The 27,189-nt window shown below is 35.4% G+C and overlaps 1 protein-coding gene and 1 pseudogene across 1 annotated transcript in view; one reads left to right on the top strand and one right to left on the bottom strand.

The window, feature by feature from the left end:
* Positions 1-27,189, bottom strand: part of LUZP2 (leucine zipper protein 2) — a 774,279-nt gene that overhangs the window by 608,450 nt on the left and 138,640 nt on the right. The gene's annotated exons all lie outside the window — the stretch shown is intronic.
* LOC138163654 (protein DBF4 homolog A pseudogene) lies at positions 11,985-15,226 on the top strand (annotated as a pseudogene).

The raw sequence follows: 27,189 nt of genomic DNA, 5'->3' as shown, positions 1-27,189 counted from the left end.
ATAGTCATTATGGCATGCCAGCCCAGTAGTAACCAAGACTCAATCTCATCACATAGTCATTATGCCTCCGAACTGAATTTAGAGAAGCCAATCGTATGCAGGAATTGAACTAAATTGTAAGGCTAATCTCCACAGAGACAATAGGTAACATTATGTCCATGAGGTACTGAGTGAAGCATGTCTACTTCATTCTGGCTATACTTTTGAAAGAAATATCCCTTTGCATAATCCCATCAACGTTAGTTATTTAGTTAAATGAAATTTGGGCATTTGCACTGGCCCAGAGAAAAGGGGGAGGCAGAGATACAGCCATTGTGGGGAGCTAATAGTAGAAAACAAATACCCAGAAACCCCTCAAGATACCCTATGTGACTGAGGGGCAAAGGTAGCTTGCATGGCTTGGGGAGAGAGGGTCATAGAGACACACGTCACATATTTAATGGACACAAAGTTAATAAAATATTTATGTGTGATGTGTGTGTTGGGGGGCATCCTAACAACTCAAGGGGGAGAAATGAGGGAAAACTTCATTTAAGAGGTAAAATGTGAACTGTTTTAAATTACACTAGGGATTCTAAGAGGCAGAAATGCAGGAGTGAATTCTGAGCATGAGAGACAATAGGGTAACATACTATGCTATTATCAGCCATAACCTAATTTAGTTCAGCAGATTAAGCCTCATAGACAGTAGGGCTCTAAGAAAATGTGATAAAGGGCAAGTTGATTTTGATTGCTCAGGGAAGAAGGGGTCTGAAACAAGAAACACTGCTGGGGAAGACTGGTAAAGGCAGGGTAGAATTTTAGTGTAAATATGAGTTCGGTAGATTCTGCCATTAAATCAAAGAGATTAGGGGGTGAAGTCCTGAACCAGAGATGGAGACACAGAAAACATGCTGGTCACTTCATCTTTTGGGCAATGGCTAGGCCTGATACCTACATACTAAATGTTGCCACAGCTTGGAAATGGAAGGCAGGCCCTACTCATCTGACCTGTACTTTTAAGTAGAGATCGATTTAAGAGGAAAACACTTTCTCTCTAGTCACACAAAAGAACCACTGCTTAGGTAACTGAGGATATAGCCTTCTAATTTAATCTTAGAGGAAGATAGGTGGTGCAGGGTGCTGCACTCCAAGCCAGGAAGACATGAGTTCAATTTCTGCTCAGCCACTTACTAGTTGGGTAACCTTGGGCATGTTACTTAACCTCTCTCTATCTCATTTTCCATATCTGCATAATAGGGATAATTCTAATATAATAATATGATATATCAGCATATTATATGAGGATATTAAATTATATATACTATATAATAGATTATCCACATAAATTATGTGATTACATAAAATATATAATTATATTAAGCATATATAATTATATTAATATAATAATAATAAACACAAATATGTGGTGAGAGTTTAAGAAAACCAATTTTTAATATTCTTTGTGAACATTAAAATGTTATATAAATGCTAGCTATTATTATTTATGCTAGTGATAAACAATTTTCAAGACTATTTAAATATAGCTTATATATTCAATCACATCTGTAGAATAGTTAGGTCTCTGAGTAAAGAAGAGAAGATTCAAATCGTACTTCAGATACTTAGTACCTGTTTGATGTTGGGCAAGGTTGGCCAACCTCTCTGTGCTTCAGTTTTCGCCTCTGTCAAATGAAGACGTTTGATAAGATGGACATAAAGGTAACTTACAGTTCTGAATCTAGGATCCAAAGATTGTGTCTCTTCCCAGGGTAACTTGGCTTGATTTTTAGCCTTGGCACTGATCCCTCTCAGAGCTTTTACCCTTCAGTTCTAGTAACTGGACTGTAGCTTTACTCCTCAGGGAGTAAGGTGCCACCTAATATGCCATTTCCCATAACTGTGTCCTGTCTTATTCTCTATAAGAGAAATATGACCTGGAAAACTACTGATATCCCGTCAGCCTGCACTGCTGCTGAGCACTAAAAAGGAAGCGACCAAATGACAATCACACAGGGGACATGAGGGAGAGAGATGAAGTCCTTGTCCTTTTCAATTTCCCCTGGATCTGGGGTCCTGCCTTGTCTTCTACTTCCTGGTAATTCAGGGTCTATCTCTAATCCCTATGTATAGGAAATGACTATCTCTCCCTAGACCCCTTATCTATTACTATACCCCACTCGTCTTGTGTACCTCTTTGCCTGCTATGACCTCTACCTTTTATTTTCCTGTTTTGGAAGCTATTTGTAATTGTGACCTCCACCTCCCTGCCAGATTTGGTCTGTCCTTCCCTACTGGTTAAGCCTGACACTCTCTAGTATCTATTGAATATTAACTCCTAGTCATTGCCCCTGTATCAAATAATCTTCAATAAAATCAGTCTTTAAACTGTCCATCATCATGCCAGGCCACTGATTGCCAATTTGGGGGTGTTTTCCTCCTTTGATGCAGACTGAGAGGAACTATGTTTGAATAAAAAATCTGCTGCTCATTAGGCATATAACCTGGGACAAGTCATTTAACATCGGTAAGCCTGGGATGGCATCAATATATGGTCTCTTCTAGCTCTACATTTGTTAGCCTATGATCCTTCCTGGATGGCTGTACTCCACCTTCCCCATCTGAATCAAAAGTCTGGGAGGAAATTGCTTTAACAAAAGGAAAGCCAAATTAGAGTTCAGTAAGGAAGCCCCATGACTGCAGGATAAAGACATACCTTTTGGTTCTCACCAATATTGCAAGAAACCAGGCCAGTGGTTTCCAATGAAAACAAAAAGCTCTTTCAACAGCATGGAAGTGCACTTAGCATTTTACAAATAAGCTTCCCTTTTTTTCCCTACACTCTCCTTTGGTCTCCTTTAACAGGAGAACACTACTTTCAAGTCAGCTTTTTTTTTTTTTTTATAATTTTGAATCCTTGTTCAGATCCTCCAGCAAAAATAAATAAATAAATAAATAGAATAAAAAGTTTCATCCTGGGTAACAGGATGTGGGAAAGTGGAGATTGTTTGAGTTCTATGGATTGCTGACATTCTTAATGGATTCTTTTCTTAAAGGGACAAAGCATGTACTCGAAAGGCAGCCTGTTTTCCTGTCTAATTTTGGTGACCTAGCTCTACCCCTGCTAGGATACTGTTCTCCCCTTAGAAAGGATATTTTTTTCCCATCTCTCCACAGCCTAGATTTCACCTCCACTGCCAAAATATTTCAAGTTTATTTCTATAATACTCTTGCCTTTAATCTAATGAGAGCTCTACAGACAAAGATCTACTCTCTCTACAGACATCTTGGTGGGACAATGAATCTACTTCAAACTACTCTCATTCTCTTCTATGGGCAGAGGAGATAACATCTACCTAAAGGAAGGTCTTTCACAAACACTTAAGGTCATTTGGAAGACAGACGGACACATCCAACTAATGCTTGTTAAAGCCCTTTAAAAAATGAAAGGGATGTTACAAGTCAGTCTATGTGTTACCAGTGCTAGCACAGTTTTTTGTAAGGACCAAGTGCTTAACAAATGCTTGTTGACTGAAGAAATTAGGCTGAAAATGACAATCTCCCATTAAATGTGAATGTGCTCAACAGAAATTAGTTCTGGAGAACCAGGAGCAGGACTACAGCCAAAATGAATGAGAACAGACCACAATAATGCCCTGTACGTGGAATCAACTGTGATTAGGCACTGCACAATCAAACTGGAAATATCTGGTATCATTTCCACACTAAAGTAATTCATATTTGCTTAAGAGAAAGGGGGGGATCCCCACCGAAAAGTTCTGCAAGCTGAAAGGTCAAGGGTCATTGAATATTCCCTTGTAAACTTCCTCACTTTCTGGCAGGAGAAGCAATCCAGGAGGAGCTCACGCATACTATTTACTAATCTTCATGGGACTCAACACACAGCTTAGAGCATAGCCATCCTTGCTGGGGACAGACTTAAATGAAAGCTGGCAGGTTTTTTCTGTTTTTAATTAGAGGCGAATATGGTCAGAGCAAGAGGTGTGCCAACTCCCCCTAGTGAATATCTTGGAAGCAATAACAAGTTACTGTTATTATTATTGTTTTTATTGCACATGGCACATTTCCTCCCAAGGGGACCAAATTTGTCACAAATGCAATCATGTTCATCTTCGCAGCACGCAGCCCAGGTGTCAGGGATTATTATCCCAATTTTACAGATGGCACAACAGAAATGTGGAGAGGTTAAGTGAATTGTCCAAGGTCACACAGCAGAACTGAGACTGCAGTCCCATGGTGTATGTTGTCTGTTTAAAGAGGGGTATGTTAGTTCTTCCTTACTTGCCCTACTTCTGGCTTCAGCTTGGAAATTTTGAAGCTCGGAAGGTAGGTTCAAGGGGGAGACATTCCTTTGATGTCAAATTCCCTTGTAGTTCCAGATCATATCAATTAACCAGTTTACTCCTCAACCCCATCATGAGTCTATGTGTATATATGCATGCATATACATATATGTATGCATGCACATGTGTATTATATGCATACATATATACACACATGAACTTGACAATTTTTCTTTCCATTATTATAGGGAATTACTGCAACAGAAGCCCTTCTGTCAGTATAGATCAGCACTTACAATGCAATATTTTCTCAGAGACTTTCCTAGGGCACTTAGATATTAAGTAACATACTGAATGTCACAAACAGCTATGGGACTTGTAAACAAATATTGCTCATTCTGAGGTGGGTCCCCTATACACGATTCCCCTCTTTGCCTCTCAAGCATTTACACATTTTTAAAATGATGTCCAATGTTTGTATGTCGATAATATCCATATGTGTCCATTTACATATGTGTAAAGGAGGGGAGGGCAGGCATTTATTAAGCAACAACTGCATACCAAGAATTGTCTTCATTGTTTTACAAATATCACCTCATTTGATCCTCACAAAAAACCTGAGTTATAAGCTGTTATTATCCACATTTTCAGTTGAAGAAACTGAGGCAGACAGACATTAAATGACTTGCCTAGGGTCTGGGAAGTGTCTAAGGTTGGAGAGGGCATGATTAGACAAGATAGGGAAGTAATAACAAGGAAAGATTCATAACATTCTGGACATGTTAGAACAGTTTACCAAAGCTAATAAGTTAAATTGTAATATGAAATCAATGTAAAAGGGAAGCAACTTTACATAAGGTATAAGGAGCTGGAATGGAAACCCAAAAGACCTGGTTCAGGTCCCATCTTGGCCATAAACTGACCATTCCATCTTGGCAAATTCATTAATGGCTCAGTGCTCTGGGGCACTCTCTAAAACTGTAATTTGCAGAGAAGATGGTAGATAAATGGTGGAGGGAATTCCCTCAATCTGAAGTTCTCTTTGTCAATTAAAATATAGCTCTGGTCCCTATCTTTATTCTTTAAAAATATATTTAAAAATGAAAACTTTTGATGTTTAAAGTAGAATTGCATACATGCATATTTACATATGTATATGTTAAATTATATTAAATATATGGATGAATACAGTATTACTTTAAATATAAAACTTAAGCATGCTTTATAACTATTCATATATTAATATCAATATATACATGCATACACATATATAACAATTTAATAGTCAGTCCCTTTGTACGTTTCAATTTCCTTTTTTAACACACACATACATACAGATATATTTGAAAAGTTTATTTCATGTGCATGTATTTTTTTCACATTATATTTCTACAGTCAGTGTTTTTCTTTTTTTCCTTTTATGTTAAAGATCATTTTTGCTTTGGTCCACTTATACCCAGTACAGGGTTTTCTCCCTGCTCAATGAGCTCAGCAATGTGTAGTCTTGATTGCCTTCCTATGAAAACAAAACCACTTCTTATCACTGTATACATTTCATTTTCTAAAATGTCAAACCTGAAATGCAATACAATCATCCAACAGGTATAGAATACAAGGGAACAAACATCTCCCTAGTCTTAAATATGAAGTCTCTCTTAATGAAGCTTCAGATCTCATTAGCCTTTTTTGGTGGCTTTGTCAGTTGATTGATTTTTATAGTCCACTAATAACAACAGAACTCTCTTGCATGTACTATGTATAATCTGCCTATGCCCTTCTAATCCATTATTTATGAAATTGATTTTTTGGACCCAAGTAAACTGCTTTGTATTTACCAATATTAAATGTTTTCTTATTAGGTACAGGCCATGGTTTTAGGCAGTCAGGGACATTTTTGATACTTACTGATTTATCCTTCACATTAGCTTTCCCCCTCTTATGGTTTTAATTATCTAAAAATCAGATATTGTGCTATTTGTGTTGTAATCTGATTAAAAAAAACAAAGCAATAAAAGACAGGATAGATTATTGAGGTGTTCTATTCTAAAGCTTCTTATCTGACTCACAATATTCTTCTGCATTCCATATGATTGCCATCCTTCCTGGTAATTAAAAACAAATAACTTTATGACTCTTTGACAAGCCTGGCCTTTTATTTCCTCAAGCTCTTCATCTCCCATGACCTTTACCTCCATTCAACCTCAACCCACCACAGATAGAGTTACACCTGAGACATTATTATCACAGGTTCTTTCTCTCCAAGAGTTTATAATTTGAAATTCCTCTATCTCACCCCAGTCTTCACTGTCTTCACTTGTCTCCCTTCTTAATTCCTCCTAAACCCATTCTTTCTCTTGACCTCTCTGTCCCTACCTGTTTCCCCAATTTTCCTCCCACCAATTCCATTCTAACTTTACCTTTGTCTTTCAACAATAAAATATATGGATTCTAAAGTTAGTTCAATGAGAAACTTTCATCCATCCTTAGTTACCATGGACTAAGCTAAGCTTCAACCACAGGTCAACCTTTACAACGCTAGAGGAAATAATGACATCATAACTTGTATTCACTACAAAATGGTTTTCCCAATCACCACAGCCCTCTCCATGCCAAATATTTTACCCCAATCTCTGATTAACTTAATTATTCTCTCTTATTATTTCAAATTTTTATCTTTCCCATTCCAATCCCCCAAGCTTACCTTCACTCCCTTCTCTCTTAGTAGATGTCCTTGCTGTCTGTTTTACAGAGATGACCAAGGCCATCTGACTTGTATTCACTTTTACACATCTCAAAATCACCGTTGTCTGCCTCCTTCCTCTCCCCCTTTTCTTCAAGCTCTGAGGATGAGGTGGATATTTTTTTCTTAACAATTACAAATTCTCTACTTATTCCCTTGTTTCTAATTCCCTCTTCTTTCCTTCAAAAAATCCCTCCAACTATAATTCCTTGTCTATTCTGTCTTGTGAAGCATAAGATATAGTATAGTACTTAAATCTGAAGTATTATGCAAATGCTGCCTCAGAATCTCTTACTTTGTGATCCTGTGAAAATCAAGACCCTCCCACCTGAAATCTCAGTTTCCTCATCTGGAAAATGGGGATAGTAATTCTACATACCTCACAGTATTATTATCAGGATTCATCTATTCATCCATCTATCAATCCACACACACATCCATATTCATACACACATATGTACACATATGTGTATATATGTATGTACATATATGCACACATATACATATGTAAATACACCTACATATATAAAATAGGCAAATAACTTTGCAAAGTTAAAAATACTATTTATGTTAGCTATTATTAAAAATCCCTTTTGTCATTATTAAAACAAAACAAAACTCCCTCAGGTAATTTAACAGAAAGAAAAAAATATAATTTTTTTATTTTTTTCTCCGCTTTCTCCTCTTCCATTTACTCTTCTATGCTTTATGACATGCCTTCTGATCCTATTACTCTCCTGAAATTGCTATAAGCAGTCATCTCTTAATTGCTAAATTCCTTGTTTTTTCTCAGTTCTCAAATTCCTGGATTTTTTGGATATCATTGCTGCCAATCTTGCTTCTTTTATTTCGTTTGTTTTCAAGTGAGAATTTCATGATATATATTAGACAAATATATTAGTGTTGCTTTATTTGCATGTTTTTCCATTAAATTTGTTTCCTTTAAGACATTTTAATTTTTAATTTGTTTTAAAGTTTAACCCTTTATACAGTATTATTTGAATAGGGAAATAAAGGCTATTCATATTTAAGTTTATGAATTTAATTTGAGCTGTCATCTGGCAGTTTCTTTTTTTTTCCCCAAAATGATTTTTGGTATCTTCTGGAATACAAGTTTTTTTTCTTTTATAACTATTTTCACTGCCAAGTTTACTTAGTGAACTGAATGCATTTCTAACTTTAAATATAACAAATATTGATGATTCTAAAATATTCATCTCTCTTATTATTAGAGATAGGAGTCTTCTATTTAAGACTAACACCTCCTTTCCTTCTCAGAAGTTATTTTATTTTTAAGTAAAATTTTATATTTTAAGACTGGTATATTTAACTGTGTATTTTATTGTAAGTATAATATGTAATTTAACTTCTAATTATACATTGCTTCCATTATATTTATACATGTTTATATTTCTTAATAGTAAAAATAACCTTAAAGCACTCTATTGCTTTTAAGAATTTATTTTTATTTCTGATATTGATCTCCTCTTACTTAGATGGACAGGTTTTGCTTGTTTTGTTATTAATAGTAGTTTTATGTTAAAAATTATTTGAGCTCTCTTTGGTTTTAAATATTTTCTTTTGCCTTCAAAACTGTATACATGATTTCGACACACATAATTTTAGGTTACACTCCAAGTAGCTTGGTCTGAATGTTCTTTTTCTTTGTGCTCTTTTATAGTTTTTCCCACAATTTTGAAATGTCCAATAATAGTCTGTATGCATGTTCTTACAAAATTAATAGCCTTCTCCATCTCAACACTTGGGAAAATTCTTTCACTGAATTTATAATTCTGAATTTCAACAATTACATCTTATTTTTAGGGAATTTCTCCTGCTGGTGTCATGTGATTTTTAGTTTTATTTAATTTCACTACTTGGGGAGGATTACATATACTTGTATTCTTGAAAATCTTTTTCAATAATATTCTCAAATATTGTGTCCATTCCCTCTCTCCTTTACACACTCACTTTTGATGCCCTTTGGAATCCTAATTACTCTAAGATTCAAATTTCTTAATCTATTTTCCAAATGAGTTCTTTTAATGTGAATGTTTTCATTTTTTTTAAGCTGTTACATTCCGGGTCTGTTCTTCAATTTTACATTCACTGAATATTCACCTTTCCTTGACTATATTTATCTAGTTATTTGCTACTTCTCTTGATAATTTGAATTACTTTTATGTCACTTTGATTTTTTAATCAAATATTCATTTATTATTTTGTGCACTTTGGGGCTAAATTAAGAGTCTCTGTTAATTCATCCCAACCATTTATGAGAGTAGGGAGATGACTGGCTTATCTTCAATGGTGGATTTCAAACAACAATTAAATAATTATTTTTCTGGTAGGATGTACAGCAGATTCAAATCAGGTATTGGCTATAACAGATGGCATTTTATACCCCTTCCAAGTCATAAATACCTTGAATTGAAATTGGAAGAGATCCTCTAGTCTCATTTCCTCATTGTCTCAATGAGAAAATTGAGGTCTACAAAGGAATGGGCAAATCTAATAACATCTAGTTACTGGAAAATTTAAAATTTAGAACCTAGTTCTACCATGAAGTAGTCCAGGTCTTTTTTCAAACAAAATATCTAAGAAATATTCATACTTTGGGAAGGAAAGAAGGAAGGAAATGAATATTAAGTACAATATATACTCCTAACATTGTACTAAGCACTCTACAAATATTACCTTATTTGATCCTCACAGCAATCCTGGGAGGTGTTATTATTTCCATTTTACAGTTGTGGAAACTGAGGTAGGGAGAGGTCAAATGACTTTGATTGGGGTCATGAAACTTGCAAGTGTCTGAGGCAGGATTTGAATTTGGGTCTTCCTGACACCAGGTCTAGCATTCTACGCATTGGGTCAACTAGTCTCTTTCAGGCAATATAACTGTTCATATGCTTACTGTGGTTTGAAGAGAACAGGAAGACTTTTAAAATACTGTCCTGCTAAAGCATCAAGTTGATAAAAAATGTGATAGTTGAAAGAGGATTTAATTTGGGGAGGGTGGGATTAATGTATAATAGTCCTAAGGAAGCTCTCTTTTATTACTAAGTGATCCTTTCTCTTTTTCCTAACCTTCCTCCTCCCCCACAAACACACACACACACACACACACACACACACACACACACAAGTAGCTGAAAGTCAGGAATAGAACAAGAATTCTTCAGAGTATAGTTACATGTGTATATTAAATTTGTAAATCAACAGAAATTATGCAGCCATCTAGTCCAATCCCTTAAGTTTGCTGATTAGTCATAAAAATATGCTTTACAATTTTCAAAAATACATCTCCAGACATTGGGCCAAAACAATCTTGTGAACCATAGGGCAGACATTAGTGGCCCCATTTTACTTCTGTGAAAGACAGAGTTATGGCGTTCCAAGTCCCAGGGTTCAGTGAGCTTGTTCCTAAGTCCCTGCATTTTGGGGGGTGCCAGGCTGGCCAACACTCATTCTCCTCTTACCTTTCCTTTGAACTCTCTGAACTTTGACATCATGTCTTGGCTCCAGTCTCACTATTTGAATTTTTTCAGCCTTTGGTACAATAAGCCTCAATCAATTAGTACACATTTATTAAATGCTTACTATGTTCCAGGCACTGAGTTAAGTGCTAGGGAAGCAAAAAGAGGCAAAAGACAGTCCCTGCTCTCAAAGAGTTTATAATCCAATGGAGGAAGCATATGTACAAAGCAAATTATATACAGGATGAATAATAAGTAGTTATCAGAGGCAAAGCATTGGATTTAAGAGGAGGAAGGGGAGGCTGCCTATAGAAGGTGGGGTTTTAATTGGAACTCAAAAGAAGCCTGGGAGGTCAATAGTCAGGTCAGACAAGCAAGAGGGTTCCTGGAAGGGAGGAAAGCCAGGGAACGATGCCAGGAGCCCAGAAGTGGAGCATCCTATTCATGGACCCTCCATGGTAGGAAACTAGCATCATTGGATTGAAAAGCATGTGCCAGGAAATACGGTATAAGAAGACTGAAGGGTAGTACAAGGTTAGATTACAAACGGTTTCGAGAACCAGAGAATTTTGTATTTACTTCTAGAGGCAGTAGGAAATCTCAAAAAGTTTGTTGAAACCAGATTGTGAAAGGCTTTAAATACTAAAGAGAGGAATTTCTACTTGATTCTAGAGGCAATAAGTAACCACTTGAGGTTCTTTAGCAAAGGAGTCATGCAGTCTGACCTGTGCTTTAGGAAAAGCAATCTGTTAGCTGTGGAAGATGAATCAGAGAAATGATCTCTACTTGCTTGGAGCTATATCCAAAAAGCCTCCATGCTTTCAGAAAGAACTGTACTATAATTTCAGCATTCAAAGTCTGTTCCAACGTAAGGTTCTATGATTCAGGGCTGGCTAGGTAAGGAAATGGACAGCCAGGTTGCACATTGGCTAGAGCTATGGCGCTGGAGTCAGGAAAACCTGAGTTCAAACTCAGATACATATTAATTGTGTGACTCTGGGCAAGTCACTTAACCCTGTTTGCCTCTCTTTCCTCCTCAAGGTAATGAATGGAGAAGGGAATGGCAAATGATTTCAGTAGCTTTGCCAAGAAAAACCAAAATGGGGTCACAAAGGGTGAGACACAATTGAAATGACTGAACAACAAGTAAAGGAAGCTAAAATCAGAGCCACAAAGACACATTTCTCTAAAAGAGTCAATGAATTGCCCCCAAAGCATATAGCCAATCAGGGACAGAGATGAAAAGATGCCTACCTCTTAAGCTTCTTCTTATTTTTATCATGCTATTAAATGAAGTCTCCCTGCAATATAACTAATTTTAACTTCTCTCACGTCAAGAAACCAAATCTTCCTATCATTCTCAAAGGAGATTAAATGAAAGGATAATTGCAAAAAATTGGAAATAGCTCTGATGTCTGTAATTTGGACAACTAAATGAACTTGGTTACATGAAGGTAATACAATATCATATCACCATAAGAAATGGCGAAGATGAAGAATTCAGAGGAGCATCAGGAGATATGCAAACTGATGCTGAATGAAGTAAACAAACCCATAAAATTATATTAAACACAATAATATAAATGGAAAAGGAGAAAAAAAAACAAAGATTATACTGAACACATTGGATCTCTTGAAAAGTTAAGAAAAACCACATATCCCTTTCTTGTTTGGAGAAGCCATTTTGCATTTTTGCATGTACTTTTAGGAAATGTTGTTATGTTGATTGATTTACCTAAACTGAATTTCTTCCCCTCTTTGTTTATAAAATCTTTGTTACAAAGGAGTTTTACTAGACTACAAAATAAAAAAAGCATGTCAATCAAAATAAGATAAAGCTGAATGAATGAATGAATATTGGGGCAGAACCAAGATGATAGAGAAAAGTCAGGGTCTTACCTAAGCTCTCCAAAATTCCTCTCTAAACATCTAAAAATAACATATCAACATAAATTCTAGAGCAGCAGAACCCACAAAAACATAGGGTCAAAAAACTTTCTAGTAGAAGACAAGTTAGAAGGTTGGAAAGAAAGGTCTATCCCACCTAGGTGAGGGTGGAGCACAGTTTATGACCCAGTAAACCAGTAGCAGGTCTTTGGGGTAAATCTATCAGCTGAGGCAGTTTCCAAAGGTCTACATCCACAGATGGTCAGGGGATCAGACAATTATACTGAGATAACAAGGGTCCCTTTGTTGGCATTGGGTACAGGATTTTGTTTCCTTTTGACCTATGATCTGGGTCATAGTCTCAGGGTGAGGAGGAACACTAGCCCCAAGACAGAGAGAAGTACAGTCACACTTTCATAGTACAAGAGTGCTTGGGGTCACCTGCAAGCCAGAGCACATGTCAGAAGAACAAGGACTATGCCTTCGCTTAGATTATACCATCTTGGAAGACCTAAAAACTTACACATATTCCAAAACTAACTCTGAAAGTAGCATCAGTTCCCCTGCACCCCAGGTGCATAACTCCATTTTAACATAGCATCAGTTCCCCTGCACCCCAGGTGCATAACTCCATTTTAACAAAGACTTAAAAGTCAAGCAAACAACAATCAAAATAAAGGATATGACCGTAGAAACTTAGCATGGTGACAGGAAAGATCAAATCAAAAATTCAGAAGATAGCAAAGTGAAAACCACTAATTAGGTGGGGATAAAAATCTATATTACCCTACCTAAAAGTAGGAAGGCAAGAGGATAAGAGAAGGGTATAGCTGTGAAAAAATGCAGCAATTTCCTCTGATAAAACCTTATTTCTCCACACTGTCCCAGAAACAGAGGTGGAAGACTCAGCCTTCTCCCTTTCCATCCTGGCATGTGGTCTGGCTAGAGTAGGAGGGCCCCATGGGAGCCAGTCACAGAATATAGACCTTGGAGGAGCTTCCATGAGATTCTGCAGCAAAGGCCATCACCCGGAGAGCTGAAGATTTTCTCAGCAAAGATGTTAACTTAACTTCAAATAAAAAGGAAGCAAAATATGCTCAGAGGTGCATTTCTCCTGTCCCAAGTCCGTAATCCACATGTACAAGGGAAATATTTCACCTCATCTTAACAGTAATGTAAGTTCATTCAAGACTCTAGATCCAGTATATATGAGCAGAGGAAAATTATTCATAAAAAAAGGTGTCAAGGAACATGCATTCATTCCTTCAAATATTATCCTGTGAAATACTTTATCCTGGGTAGTGAAAAGATTTCAAATTGATGATATTAAATAATATATTGGACAAAAGATAAAAGACTTGTATCTGATCAAGAAATCAAGCACATCACTAAGATAGGTAGGAAATGATCAGGTATCCAGAAAATAAAAAAAAAAAAACAGGAAGGCTGAAAAAGACATTTATAAAGGTGCGAGACTGGAGTTACCATTACTGACCATTTTATCAATATACTTCTTTTAAACTATTCTGTTCCTAAGCACTGCAAGTCATTTTGATTTTGATAAAATATCTAGTCTACAAAAACAAATGCAAGCTAAACAAAGGAACAGTATGGTCTGTGAAGCTGATGAAGGGTGCTGCCTTAGTGCAGTGCCCACCCCTCTCCCAGAGAGAACAAGAAGCAGGGCTACTGGCAATGCTTCTACTAGAGTCTCGAGGTGCTCCAGGCCCATCTTCTAAGTGAACAAAACAGAAACTTTGTTCAAAGTACTCAGTTCAGTTTCAAGTTGTCGATGATATCATATTCAAGTTGGTATATGACTTTGTAGAATACAAAAGCAATATATCCAGAAGAGTAAAATGAAATATTGGATCACTGGAAATACCCTTAAAAGGACTGAACTTGAAAAACAGCTGGAATCGCACTCTGTTTCTCTGAATGACTCTCAGGGAAATACTACCAAACAGGAGATAAAACAGGATTTCCAATATCAAGAAAACAGAAGCTTGCCTTCAATTCAGAGCCCATTGATTCATTTGCTTCATGCAGTCCCTGTCCTTCCAACTCAACAAGAAAACCTGGAAAGCATTTATATTGTAGAAAATCATATAATAAATCCAGTGAAGGATATTGAGCTGCCTTTGGTACAACTACCTCTGAATAAAGATACTCAGATATATACTCCTGAAGTTTCTGACCATAAAAGAACTATAAATGAAAAAGACTTAGAACTAAAAGCAATGCGGCCCATATATCCCAGAGACATTTATGCATGTTTCTGATTTTGATGAAACAGACAAAAACGTCTCAACAAAATGAAAGTCAGATAGTACAATTTTTCCAGACACTATTTACAAGAAAAAGGCACTAGTTTTCCACATGGTAATGGTTCTAGTCTCAGAGTCAACAGCAAGTCACCAGAACAACCTACTGGTCAAACAAAAATCACATGCCATAGTCATGCTATCCTGATGAAGAATCCAAAGATGTGGACATTGAAAGTACAGAGTTTGACTTCAGGGAAACTGCACTGAAAAGTAAAAATAGTATTAGGTAGAAAAGAAAAAGAATGCAGCAAAACATTGAATTACATTTAAAGATTAAATCAGAATTTCCAACTACAAAAGAAGAAAACGGTATGTGTAGTTCACCAATACAGTCTTTAGTGGAATTATTTCAAATTAGTGAAGACAGTTGAGTTTCTGGATTTTACAAGTTGTTCTGAAAACCAAAGTATATGTTAAGTGTTAGAGGGTTGGGAGGAAGAAAATGGGAATAGCTTGTTGTCCATGTTTCTCTCTTACCTATCTTTGACCTTCACACTTACTGGGCTTTAGGAAGTTGTTTTTCTTTTTTAATTTTTTGTTTTTTACTTGTATTTTTCACAAATGGCAAAGTTTTTATACCTGAAAATATTTTTATATATGTATAAATTCTTGTTTTATTATCTGTGTATCATCTGTACATTTTAATAACCAAAAGTAAATATTAAGAATAAAAATTATTATTAGTGTTTTCTAAAGAATTAAACATTTTTATATAAGTAAATGCAACTGTAGTTAAGGTGTTTGCTACCTCTTCCATATTGTGTACATAATTCCTAAGTAAAACTGTTTCTGAATGAGCAGTTAAATACAACTTTCACTGCAAGGAAAATGACTTGCACAGAAGAAGGTATTTTTTTTTAAAAGCAATCGGGGTTAAGTAACTTGCTCCAGGTTACACGGCCAGTTATTTCTGGGTGTGGTGCTGAGTGTCTGAGGCCGGGATTTGATCTCCAGAAATGGTCAGATGGTATGAACAGGAAGTTTTTAGATAAAATTATCAAAACTACCTATAGACATATGAAAAATACTCCAAATCACAATATTTTAGAATGAAAATTAAAACAACCCTGAGGTACTACTCCACACCCATCAGATTGGCTAATAACATGACAGAAAAGAAAAATAAAAGATAAATATTATAGAGGATGTAGGAAAAGAGGGACAATAATACATTATTGATAGAGTTGTAAATTGATTCATCAATTCTGGGGAACAATTTGGAAATATGCCCAAAGGGTTATAAAAACATTATCTATAGCCTTTGACCTAGCAATATCACTACTAGTTCTGAATCCCAAAGAGATTTTTTTTAAGGAAAAGGACCTATATAAACACAAATAATTAAAGCAGCTCTTTTATTGGTGGCAAAGAATTGGAAATTGAGGGGATTGCCAATCAACTGGGGAATGGCTGAATAATTTGTGGTAAATTATTTTGAAACAAAATTATTGTACCATAATAAATGATGAGGAGAAATGGTTTAAGGGAAAAAAAAGAAAATCTGGGAACAGTTGTATGAAAAGATATAAAGCAAAGCGAGTGGAATCAGGATAACATTTAATGCAGTAAGAGCAATATGGTAATTATGATCAATTCTGAAAGACTTAGCTATTCTAATCAATACAGTGATTCAAGACAATTCCAAAGGACTCATAAAGAAAAATGCTATCTACCTCCATAGAGAGAACCAGTGAACTCTGCATGCAGATTGAAACATATTTTTTCACTTTTTCTTTCTTTCTCTAACTTTTCTACAATATACATATATATATACATATATATAATATGGAAATATGTTTTGCATGACTTCATATGTATTACTGATATATTGCCTCCATTTTCAATGGATGGAGGAAATGTTGAAGGGAGACAGAGCACTGAAAACTCAAAGTTTTCAAGTAAAAAATTTTTACTAAAAGTAAAAATGTTAGAATAAATAAGGTGTAGTTATTAAAAAAAACATAAAAGTTAAAATTTAGAGTGAAGCAAAGGGTTTAAAAAGCACCTCATGCTTGAAACTGTGTTAAAGTTGAATGGTTTGTTTTGAGAAGTAATAAATGAGACCATCACTGGAAGTCTTTTATTTTTAATTGACTTACTATTCAGGGGGGCAAAGCAAAGAAGGCAGAGTAAAAGGAAGAACTTTCTTAAGCTCCCATTCCAACCACCTCCAATACCTGTAAAAAACTGACTCTAAAGAAATTTTAGAGCTATAGAACCCATAAAGTGACAGAGAGAAGCAAATCTCCGGATGACGGAAGCCTGGTAGGCAAACAGGAAGGGTTTTTTTGTACCAGGCTGGGAGCCAAGCACAGTCCTGCATGAGGTGCATCTGATCCAGTCTTGTGTCCCAGACCAGCCTAGGTAGACTTCCAGAGAGCGAATCGCTGGCAGCTGTGGCAGTTTCCAGACTTCTCAACCCACAAAGGCTAAAGATAAAGTAAAAGGTCATTGGGGAACTCTATTGCAACGGGGTTAGAGAAGAGTGGATAGGGTCAAAGGAGAAAACAGAATAAGTGGGGGAACGATAGGATGGAGGGAAATTCAGTTAGTGTTTCACATTATAACTACTATGGAAATGATTTGGGTAAGTACACATGTACAACCTATATTGACTTGCTTGTCTTCCCAGTGGGAGCAGGTGAGAAGGGAAGAAGGGAAAGAATCTGGAAATTAAAATTTAAAAAATATATATAAAAATATATTTTTGGATGCAACTTGCAAATAAGATATACAGACACTGGGTTATAGAAATCCATCTTGCCCTTCTTGAAAGTCAGGGGAGGAATGAGGGATGGGGGAGGATGTAAGAGAGAACAGATTGGGGCAAGGAATATTCAATAGGCTTGCTCCCTTGGGGTGGGGGTAGGGGAAAGATAGGGAGAAAATTTGTAACTCAAAGTCTGGTTGAAATGAATGTATAAAACAAAATAAATTTTTAAAAAATTGGCTTACTGCTCATGGGCTAGATTGTAGAAGAGACAAGTACAGTTTCAAATTGAGGACCACCAAGATATTTTCAAACTCTTAACTTCTGAATATATCATTTGGAAATAATCAGGTCTACCTGTATTCTATTTATGTCACCTAATAGATGTCAAGCACCAAGGAGGCAGGGCCTTTTTTAAATGTTTCTTTGTTTTTTATTGAGTTCTTTCAATGGGGTCCCAGGGTCTGTCAATCCATTTGGGGTTTTCTTGGCAAAGATAGTAGAGGGGTTTGCCACTTTCTTTTCCAGTTCCTTTTACTCATGAGGAAACTGAGGAAAACTGGGTTAAGTGACTTGCCCAGGGCCACATTTCAAGCAAATGTCTGATTCCAGATTTGATCTCACATCTTTCTGACTCTGGGCCTAGTTATCTCTTTGCTTTGTCACCTATCTACCCCAGATTTCTTTGTATTCCCAGCCATTAGCACAATGCCTGGTATACCTGTGATTATTAAATATTTTTGATTGCTTATTTTTGGTATCTTTCCTCTCCTACCACCTCTACAACCCACACCACCAAAAACAGATATAGACACACACACAGACATTGCTTAATCAAACTAGTTGTATTTATTACAAGGAATAGGTTCTTTATATTATTGGCTAGATGGCTAGATGGATGTCAAGGTATGTTCATTCATGGCATTCCTCTGTGCCAGGAAGATTTCTCTGAGGAAAATGCTTTTATACTAAATTCTCCAGTATTTTATTGAGTTAAAAATAATTACAACATAGGGTAAAAACATGTTTCTCCTTTGTTTACTTGGGTTAGTGTTTTAACAGAACTGGGTATTGATCATGTTGATGATGATAGATGCTAACATTTGTCCAGAATGTTAAAGTTTCTAAAACCTTGCAATTGTAATATTGTCAGACGTGACGAGGCATACTGGATCAATTACTGAATGTGTATTTGGCCATTTCAGGGTTTTCATCCTCCCTCTGGAACTTAGTGTTTATGTGACTCTGTAGAAGTCACTTAACCTCTTTAATCCTCAATTTTCTTCTTTGTGAAATAAATGTAATGGATTTATTTTCAACTAAGCCTCCTTCCAACTCTAAGTTAATGATCCTGGAATCCTAAAATCTTCCCAAAACCCTGCAAGGAACATACTAATTCTATATTTTTCTTCATTTTACAAATAAGGAAATCAAGGATCAGAAAAGTTAAACGAGATCAGAGATATTGCTAGGAAGATGAGTTTTAACACATACATGCACTGACTCTGAGGCCAGACATGTTTTTAATATATAATACTTATAGAGGAAAATGTGTTAGCTTTTCTTGTTATTGTTTAAAATAATAGATAATCTCTAGGTACCTATATTTACCTTGTTATCACTTTTTCAGTGTGCAGAATGAAGTTGTTAGTTCTGGTAGCCAGTGATAGACCCAAATTAATTTTTATTGTTGTTGGTCTCTTATATCATCATTTTTTGTCTTACTACAACCCTTACGCAACAGAGACGATTTTTCCAGTTTAGGGCTTTGTATCTCATCTCAGATTTATGGAAAATAAATCAACTTGCTGGCCATGTTTCATTTTCAAGTACTTCCCATTGATATTGATGCTATTTTTTTTTACCTGTGAAAATGAAAGTATTTTCTGCAATGCTTTCTATGTCGATGACATTTGGGGGAATTACCTTGAGCCTTTAGATTCCTCTCCATAACAATTAAAGGGAAAACCATTGTTTTATTTTAATTTTTATTGATCTGCCTCTTAAAAAATAAACTATGACCATGCTGAGAATAGCATTCACGAAGGAGTTCAGAACATTTGGTTCCTTAAATATAGTATAGTCCTTCTAAAAAGGAAGACACCTGTTTCCAATGACCTCAAAGAAGATCTTAATTCATGTTTTTTTTTTCTTGAAGCAAGAGCATCATTTGATTGGACACATAAAAATCCAAAATATTAATTAGTTGCACTAGAGTGTTAAGGCTAGTGAGGGAAGAGAAAAAGACCCAGATTTAACAACAACAACAGAAAGATAATTCCTAAGCCTTCTTTTATGCTTTTCCACTATCAGCAAAACTTTTAGCTAACTATCCTTCTTCATAAAGTGCGCATTTGGCTAATATCTCCTCATCTTTCTCATGCAGGAATTGTTTCTATTCCCCAATCACCAAAGACACACCAGAGAGATTATATATGAAAAAGATTTGAGGAATCAAAAAACATTCCAGTATCCTTATAGATAAAATGAATAGTACTAGGTGGCTTTATCAAAATCTCCTTGAGCTTTGTGATTTGAGTAAGATTTGCCTACAAAGGAGTAAGAAAGAGGTAGAGAAGATAGGCTAAAACCATACACAAGGGCATCCATCACCACCTAATGAAGAGTTGAATATAACCATTTTGTATGAAACTGGTTATGTAAAAATCACTGTTCTTTATAAAGTAAAGCTGCTGAATCATATTTGATAGAAAATAGCCATGAATGGCTTGCTTACGGGAGTAAGAAGCTATATATTTGAACCTTGAATTTATTTCCATTATTCCAATAATATCAACTGATCAAAAAACATTTACTAAGCGCCTACTCTTTGCTAAGCATTGTGCTAGGAGCTAGTGGTAGAAAGACAAAATCATTTTCTTTCCTTAGAATTTACATTCTAATGAAGGTGCTGGGATACTATAGTTGGCCATACATATCTGAAGTACTGCCATATAGAGGGGAGATTAGACTACACTGTTTGGTCTCACAAGGTCAAAGCAGAAGAAATTATTAGAAGCTACCAAGAGGCAAATAAAGTCTTGATGTTGGGGAAGAAAAAACACAAAACAACAAACAAACAAATACAAGGAAAAAAACTTCATAGTAACTTGGGCTAAACAAAAGATGAATAGGCTTCCTGGAGAAGTTGTGAATTTTCCTTTCTTCAAGCAGTGACTAAAGAACACCTTGTTGGCTAGGTTACCATGGGTATTGCTTTTCATGTAAACCATGGGTATGGGTTTAACTTGATCTCTTCACATTCTGACATTACATTCCATAGAACTGGGAATGAAAGTCATCTCAGAACTGAATAGCTCAAAATATCTCAATGAATTGGGAGGTCAACCATCCAGATCTTGTCCTCCCATCTTTTTTTATTTGGTTGACCTAAGTTCACCCATTTCTCTCAGTCTAGGGACTGCTCTCAGAAGCCATTATTGTACTATTATTGTCATTTTAAAAATGACTTTATTTTTGAAACTCAATCATATGTTTGTTTTCTCCCAAGACATCTAACTGAAGAATTTTCATTTTCCATAATAAATGCTAGGAAAAACAGATCTTCTTCTGGGACACAAAAGAGCCTCATTTTTAGATGGATTCAGAGCCCTAGTGAGCCGATTATCTTAGTTCCAGTGACCTCAATTTCAAAGACGCAATAACTATAAAAAGTCATAAATTTCATGAAATAAGACTTGATCTGTTTTCATGGTTAATAAAGGATAAGTGGTTTTCATTGTGGCTCCCATTATTCAGTGACTCAGCCCCAAAGAATCAGAAAGAAACACAGAATAGACTCAGGTATAATATATTTAATGTTGAAATTCACATGAAAGAAATTGAGAGCACTGCAATTAATCCTCATTGTAGGAAATATTTCTGTGTTGGCTAGACAGGAGGGCCACATAAGCAAGATCTTATGGAGCCAATAGATAATTCATGTTTCTCTTTAGAATAGACTTACTGAGGTATATGTATTTTCTTTTAAGGCGGTATCTGATGGTTATTGCCATTAAAAAAAATATGGGCATCTTGTTGGGATGGGGATTGCTATGTTTTTATCATGATACTTATTATTTCCATCCATATCAATAGAGACTATAAAGTAAACAAGAAGGATTTAGTAGGGTTAAATAAGACAAATAATACTTTATGTCCCCAAATATGAAAAGATTATTGTCTTTTAAATTTTCAAGATTTTTAAATCTTAAAAATATTACATCCCCGGATGTGAAAATATATTAAAATCTTAAAGGAGTTAACCATAATTTGATGGATTCTTAGGTTAATATGGTATGTATGCCATGTAAATAAATTAAGGTGAATATTTTATACTCCAGCAGCTTGAGTAATCCCTGACCTATCCATCATTTATTTTACAGCTCAATTGGTATACTAAGTATGTTTTGTCAAGGGATGGCCCCCTCCTGTATTTGGTCCCAAATATCTTTCCTTATCAGGTTACCCTAAGCAAGTGGTAACTGAGGATATCAGCATGTCAATTGTGAGAAGTCACAAAGGATAAGAACAATTTCAGTTGGGCAGATTGTATCAGGGAATGTGTAAATGAGGAAATGCAGGAGCTACAAATTCCCTGAAATTATAGTTTTCTCCAAGTCTACCTGGTGGTACACTGGGAATGATATCTTGGCTCTAGGGACTTTTAAAGCACATACTCATCAGTAAGCCCTCAATTTCTCTGTATTCTACTATGGTTTGGTAATACCTTCTGCCCAATCGCACCGCTGCTCTGAAAGAATGAAAGAAGAAGCCAAGGTAGTAGGATCTTATCAATAATAATTGCCAAATTCCAACCCTGCCCTAGTTCTCTTATCATTACTAGTAGTTTTCTAAAGATAGTAACCAATTTCTGTCTCTCTCCCAGGCTCTTCCTATACACATATACACATGAGTTAGGGGTGGGAGTGAGGAGAGACATCCCCTGTTGGTCCCTGCTTTTTCTGATATGGATCACAGCTGGAACATATGCTTAGTTAGACAGTGAAGTACAATGGAAAGGACAATGATGGATGAGTCAGAAGACCAGGCTTCACAGTCTGCCTTGATCTACATGGACCTGGATAAATCACTTAGTGTCTGTGGCCATCATTTTTCTCAACTGCTGAATGAGAAGGATGGGTTAGATGGAATACACACCCCACCTTCAATTCTATGATCCTTTGCATCCTGACACCATGCACAAAAAGCCAAGAATCCCTGTAACTCATAAGAGAGAGGCTCATGAAATGTCTTTAGGCTTTTACTATCAGTCCTGGACTCAGTCATCCCTGAAGTGATACCCCTAACCATTCTCTCTCAGGAGAGCCTTGGAAATCACTGTCTAATCATCAGCAAGAAAGGATGAATGTATTATTTTTACTTTTGTGTCAATATTTTACTATGTGAAGGAACTTCCTGTGATTTTTTTCTTGATGTAAGAGTTTTCTGGTACTAGAGCACTTTTTATCATAATCAAGCTACTAGATAACTCCTACACAGTTGCCATAGAGAAAGAAAGTGAAGTGATGTGTCCAGGATCACTAGGCTGCTAAGCATGAGAGACAAAATGTGAACCCAAGTCTTCCTCAAACTAAGACAAGAGGAAGACCCACCTGATCCACTCCACTCTACTCTGTAAGACTCTACATAGTCTATCACTATGCATCTAGGTAGCTCAGTAAATAAAGCATTGGGCCTAGAATCAGGAAGATCTGAGTTCAAATTTGGCCTCAGACAACTAGCTGTGTGACCCTGGGCAAGTAATTTAACCTATTTTCCTTGAAGGCAACAAGGTTGCTCACTGGATTGAGTGCTGGGCCTGGAGTCAGGAAGATCTGAGTTCAAATGTGACTTCAGGCACCTACTAGCTGTGTGACCCTGGAAAAGTCACTTAACCAGTGTTTGCCTTAATCCACTGGAAAGAAGAAAGGAAATGGTATACCTCTCCAATAACTTTGCCAAGAATACACCAGGGACAGTATTGTCCAAAGTATCATGAAGACCTAGACATAACTCAACAACATTCTTGGAGGAGTATTACCAGCAGGTGATATCAGACTAGTGTTATGGTGCTCCCTTTCTCTCTATACTTGTTGCCTTATGCTACCAGTTCCAATGATAACAAAGAGTGATTTTATGATAGAACTTAAGGGGGAAGAAGAAAAACAATGAAAACTTCACATCACATAAGCAAACAGATACTCCAAAAAAATATACTGAAGAGAATTTGAAAGGACATTATCTGCCTTTTTCTTTTTAAAAATCCTGTTCTATTAGAGATCACTACTTTGCTTTTTTATTCTTGACTTCAGCCAAAAATCTATTCTTTGTTTGAACAGTTTGCTCTCTTTTTCAAATAGGAAACCTTAAAACACTCAGCATGTATTCCTAGATTTGCTGAACCTTGACTTGAAGGAGCTGATAACAACTCTGCAAAAATAAAGTGACCCTAAAATGACTCTTCTATTATGCTGATTGCCCAGGGACACAGAACCAGAAGGTAAGACATTAGCATTAGCACTGAGAGCATTTTATTCTTATTGAATTAAAAATCTGGCTTACCTAGGCAGAGAGGTGTAATTTCCATGACCTTGGATTTGATAGTTAAGTTGGTTTGTTGTCCCTTTGGGGGAATTCATTTTTTTTTAATTTACTATTTTATTTTTTCCAATTCCATGCAAAAATAATTTATATATATATATTATTTTGAGTTTGAAATTCTCTTCCTCCTGCCCCTCCCACCTCACTGAGAAGGCAAACAACTCGATATAAGTTATACATGTGTAGTCATCCAACACAAATTTCCATATTAGTCATATTGTAAAAACAAACAAAAAAAAAAGCCCCCCCCCCAAAAAAAAAAAACCTCTAGTTCATTCTCTGGTATAGACAGCATTTTTCTTCATTAATTCCTTCAAATTTGTATAGGATCATTACATTGCTGAGAATACTTATGTCATTCACATTTGATCATTATAAAATATTGCTGTCACTGAATGTCATGTTCTCCTGGTTCTACTGATTTCATTTTGCATCGGTTCTTTCCAAGATTTTCTGGGAGCATTCTGTATGTCATTTCTTATAGTACAATACTATTTTATCACAATCATATGTCACAACTTGTTCAGCAATTTACCCATCAATAATGATTTAGAGTATTTTATGTGACTATTGATAGCTTTAATTTCTTCCCCAAAATTCATGTTCATATCCCTTGAGCATTTGTCAATTGTGTAGTGGCTCTTTTAAATTTTACTCAGTTCCCTATATATTTGAGAAAAGATGACTTTATCAGAAAAAAATAAAACTATACATTTTTCTTAGTTTCTTTGTTTTTTTACTCCTAATTTTGGCTACACTGGTTTTATCTGTGAAAACATTTCTTAATTTCATCTAATAAAAATTACAATTTATTTCTTAGCAATACCAGATCAACAACTCCAAAAGACTTACAATGGAAAGGGATATCCACATCCAGAGAAAAGAACTACAGTCTGAATGCAGATTGAAGCAAACCACTTGCTCTTTCTCTCTCTTTTGTGTTTTGTTTCATTCCTTCTTCCTTGTTGTTCACTCCATTTTTTATAATTATCCCTTACAATTTGACTAATGTTTAATGTGAAGGTATTTGTAGAACCTATACCGGATTGCATGCTGCCATGGGTGGGAAGGACAGAGAAGGGGAGAAAATTTGGAACTCAAGTTATCTTGAATGTTGTTATCTATAGGTAAATAAAAAATTTAAAAAAAAGTACCAGATCATTTTGATGATTACCACTTTGTAATATATTTTGAAATTTGATATTGCTGCCTTCTGTCATAATTTCTTTTTTATTGATTCCCTTGATATTTCTGACCTTTTATTCCAGATTATTTTTGTTATTTTTCTTGGTTCTATGAAATCATCTATCAACGACGCTGAAGCTAGATTCAAGAATACATTTCTCACAGAAAAGCACGGTCAAATCCTAAATATTTTTCATGATAAGGTTGAAAAGTCATTTACTAAAAAGAAACTTTTAAAGATTATTTACAAGGTAAATCAAGTTTATTATCTAGTTTGTAGAACTCCAAAATTGTAGCCAAAATTTCATTACTGTTATATCCTTGGCAGAGTATATAGTGATAGCAAGCCAATCATACACAGTCACATCTCTCTTACTAGAAATCACAACTTTTAATAACCTCAGCCATCCAGAATCCAGCCTTTAATTGGTGATTAAGAGGAAAAAGTACTCTGCACACAAAAACACCTGTCATGAAGCCAGGAACAATAAATGCCTACATATTTTACTTTACTGGAAAAATCTGATTGACTTAAGTCAATGATATCACATTCTAACAGTCATCGAGTTTCCCAACCTACAGAAGGTTAGAGGCTGCAAATTAGAAAAGAATCTAATAAAAAAGAGAGTCTAACAGCATCCAAAAGTGACTATTGGCAACTTGCTAGTGAAAGGAATAGTATAAAAGACCAGAATCCTATACGTATGTGTGTATTACTATATTGTAGCACTGTAATAATGATTGGACATGATCATGATAAATATAATGGTGATCAAAAAAATTAATTGCTATGGCAATGAATAACTATATAAATTTAGGTAGTATTGTTATTATCATTATGTTGCCTTCACCAACCATTGAATACTTTTTATTTCTCCAGTTTGGATTTGTCATAGTTTTCTGAAAAGTGTTGAGTAATTATGTTCCTATACTCCCTGGATTTGTCTTGGCTTATATTCTCCTAAGTACTTTATAATGACTATTTGTCTTTAGTGGGATTTCTCTTTCTACCTCTTTCTGCTGGGACTTTTGGTAGTATATAGGAAGGGTAATCAATTACATCAGTTTATTTTATATTCTACAACTTTTGTTGAAGTTGTTCACTGTTTCACCTGGTTCTTTAGTTGGTTCTCTAGGGTCTTCTAAGCATATCATATTGTTTACAAAGACTACAAATTTTGTTTCCTCTTGGCCTATTTTTATTCTTTTAATGTCTTGTTCCTATTGCTGTAGCTAGCATTTCTAATAAAATATTAAATAATAAAGGTAATTGCACATCTTCATTTCACTCCTGATCTTACTGGAAAGGCTTCTTGTTTACTCATTACAGATAAAGCTTGCTTTTTGGTTTAGATACTAGATGCAATTTTAAAGAAAGTTAAGCTTATTTCTGTACTTTCTAATGTTTTCAATAAGAATGAATTTTTTGTCACAAGAATTTCTTTTTCTCTTAATATAATAAAAAGAATTTCTCTTGTTGCTATGTCAATTATACTTAGTTTTCCTAATACTAAACAAGTTCTGCATTCCTGGTATAAAAACTGCCTTGTCATAGTGTATCATTTTTCTATCATAATGCTGTAACTTGATTGCTAATATTTTATTTAAAACTCTTGCATCCATATTCACTAAGGAAATTAGTCTTTAAGTTTTCTTTCTCTGTTTTTTCTCTCCCTGGTTTAACTATCAAAACTAAAGGAATTTGATATAACTTCACCTATTTTTTTCAACAAGTTTATTTGAATTGGAATTAAGCATTCTTCAGTGATTTGTCTCTTCTTAATTCCTATTCATTCTTTGAATCAAATAGAAGTTCAGAGAATCAAGGATTTAGGACTAAAACTTAAACTTTGTCCAACTTCTTTATTTTATAGATCTGAATACTGAAGCCCAGATAAGATAGATAGAGATAGATAGATAGATAGATGGATGGATGGATGGATGGATGGATGGATGGATGGATGGATGGATGGAT

Source organism: Petaurus breviceps, unplaced genomic scaffold (assembly GCF_028583685.1).
Source record: "Petaurus breviceps papuanus isolate PSGF00001 unplaced genomic scaffold, PetGlider_PUasm1.0 188, whole genome shotgun sequence".
Taxonomy (NCBI): Eukaryota; Metazoa; Chordata; class Mammalia; order Diprotodontia; family Petauridae; genus Petaurus; species Petaurus breviceps.
The sequence above is the reverse complement of the archived record's forward strand: the minus strand, read 5'-3'. Positions and strand labels throughout refer to the sequence as shown.